We start from the raw sequence: 3,081 nt of genomic DNA, 5'->3' as shown, positions 1-3,081 counted from the left end.
TGAAGTCGGCGAGAGTGAAGTAATTGGGCCTGAGATAATTCAAGAAATGAAGGATCAAGTTCAGTTTATAAGGACTAAAATGGCAGAAGCGCAAAATCGCCAGAAGAGTTACACAGATATAAGCAGAAGAGACTTATCCTTTGAAGTAAGTGATTGGGTTTATCTTAAAGTCTCTCTTATGAAAGGCTTTAAGCGCTTTGGTAAGAAAGGAAAGTTTAGTCCAAGATATGTTGGCCATTTTCAAATCGTAGAGAAGGTTGGGCTTGTTGCTTATAGAGTGGCCTTGCTGGACTATTTTGACGGTATGTTCTAAGTATGCTCTCGGTTGAATCTTGTTCCTGTCTTAGTTTAATGTTTGACCTTGCTAATTTCGAGGACGAAATTTTTTTTAAGGGGGGGAGGATGTAACTCCCCGTATTTTAGTGTAATTTTTACTGAAGGATTTTTATTATTTATTCAAAAATTTATTCTCTTATTTTAAAATTGGTTGGATTTTTAGTGAGTTTATTTCTATGATTTTAATTTGGTGAAAATTATTTTTATGTGCTTTCTTAATATTTATTTATTGTTATGTATTTAAATTGCTTTTAATATTTAAATTAATTACTGGGTGATTTAATTATTTCAAATTGACTTTACCATTACGTTTAAATTATTTTATTTAATTTGTGGTTTTAAAATCGTTTCCGTTGGATCATTTTCGTGACCCAAGTTATGAGGATTGGACCTCATTTCTTTTCCCCTATTTTTCTTTTCCTCCTTTTCTTTTCTTTCTTTTCTTTTTCTTCTCCCAGTATTTTCCTTTTCCCGCGCGAAGCCCAGCCCCCTCCCTCTCTCTTCCGTCCGTTTCTTTCTCTTCCACCCAGCGCCGCCGTGCGCCTCCACCGCCCCCCCGTTCCCCTCCCGCCGGCGATCTTCCCCGTGAATCTCAGCCCCTATCTCGCCGCCATTAGCCTCCACGCACCCTGCCGTGGGCCTTCTTCGCGCGCCGCCGTCGCGCCACCATTGGCCACCATCTTCCTACCACTTCATCCCCGACCTCTTGGCAACCCAATGGACCCAACCCCGGCTCCGATCCGTCACCGGTGAAGCCCCACCAAGTCCATCTCCGATTTCGGCATTTTTGGCCTTAAACCACCATTTGCGCCGTCATCCACGGCAAACCACCACCACCATTGGCTTCACCACCTCTCTAGGCCCTACCCTATCATTTTGGGGTCTTCGTTTGTCTCCGTTGAAAAGTGGGTATTTGTGACCCACGGCCACAGTGTATTTTACACTGTGGTGTTGCTCAGACGTCGCCTTTTTCAGCTTCGTGATCCTCCGGAAATTATCATATAGCGCTGTAAGTATTTCTCCAAAGAGTTCTCATGAATTTTATGTATTTTTGCACTAACGCATTTCACTGTATTTTTTTGGCATGCCGGACTGAGTCCGAGGAGTACGGGGGTCGGATGGATTTATGATTGGAGTTGTTGGGTTTTGATTGGATTGGTTATTGGTTATTGAGGAATGTGGATTTGTGTTGGTACATGTGCATATCATTATTTCATGCATGATCATGTTTGTAAAGGAAAACTGGGTTTTCGTGTATTGCATTCATGTTCATGTGTTTATGAAAACTGGATTTTCATGTGAGAATGAAATTTGGGTGCGTGCGTATCACGACCCCAAGCCGAGATGGGGCATTATCTCGGTGGAGCTCCTCTGGTTACTCGGGAGCGGAATAAACTGAGTAACGTCCCCTGGATTGTCGCTGGGCGACAATGGGATCGGACGAGAGATTCGTGCCGACTCCGTGGTCCTTCTGCTGGCGGGGACTAGAGGATGTCTGGCCATGTACGCGCTGGGCGCGGAACTGGGCATCGCTCGTTGCGTAGTGGGTGCTCGGCCATGTACGCGCTGGGCGCGGAACTGGGCATCGCTACGAAGCCAGGACATGCGGATGGTCCCTAGGGGAGGCCATGGTGCATAGGGTATTGACGGATTAAATGGACTATTTTCTGGGAAAATAGTGTGAGTTGGATTTTGTGTAAATCATTTTCTGGGAAAATGTTTTACGGATTATTTTTGGGCCAAATGGGATTTTGGCGTGTGTTGGAAAATTATCATTTTCGGGGAAAATGATGTTTTGAGGAAAAATGCATATTTCATCATATGCATGCATGTTAGTTGTATTAAATGCATTTTATTCCTGAGATTATTTTTGGGTTATACTTACCTGCGGTACCATTTTGTGGTAACGCAGATTTTGATGCAGATGAGGAGGAGGAGGGCGAGCCTGAGGAGACGGCTCCGCCCGAGGAGTGATCTGGGATCACTGGTTATTGTTATTTTATTTTTACCCTTTTGTATTTCTGGGACATGTGTTAAACTTTATTTTGGGATGATTTTGTAAACTCTTTTACTGATGTTTACTTGTATTTAAATTCTGGTACTTAGTTGACTAATCCGCTGCGTTGTTGTTGTACATCGTTGCATGTACACACACTTGGCACGTTCGTTGGGATGTGTGACCGTGTTGTCATCATCCCGGCGTCTCGATTCCCGTGTTTTCCTTACATGGGGGTCGGGGGCGCCACACCAACTGTGACACTCCGCTCATGATAGTTAATATGCAATGCATCCTATAAATGTATCTAGCAGTATGCAATAACCGGAGTGAAAAATGGATGACTAAGAAGTACTTATGTCAGAATAAACTAAAAACATCCCAATGTCATTGATAACCATCATAAGTTCAATTATTCTTGATAATAAGTCTACATGGCTAAATCAACTGCTTCATGCGTTCTAATGCATGAAAAGTTAGAACTATAAACATCAAAATGAGGTCTAATCTTTGGTGAGATCCGGCTCCTTTTCAATCAATCGGATCCAATATTCCATCTGGTCGGTCCTCGTTGGGTCTTGACACAACTTCTATTATTCTGAGTGGAAAGATAATGAGTCTACAAGGAGTGAGATTTACTTGAAATCTTAGTAAGTTAAACAACCAACATGTACAGAGTTAAACGAGTATACTCATGCATAAAAATTATATCTTTAAAAATAAACACCTAAAATTGTCAAACTAGCATC

Source organism: Juglans regia, chromosome 9 (genome assembly GCF_001411555.2).
Source record: "Juglans regia cultivar Chandler chromosome 9, Walnut 2.0, whole genome shotgun sequence".
NCBI classification, from domain to species: domain Eukaryota; kingdom Viridiplantae; phylum Streptophyta; class Magnoliopsida; order Fagales; family Juglandaceae; genus Juglans; species Juglans regia.
This window is presented reverse-complemented; position numbering follows the sequence as displayed.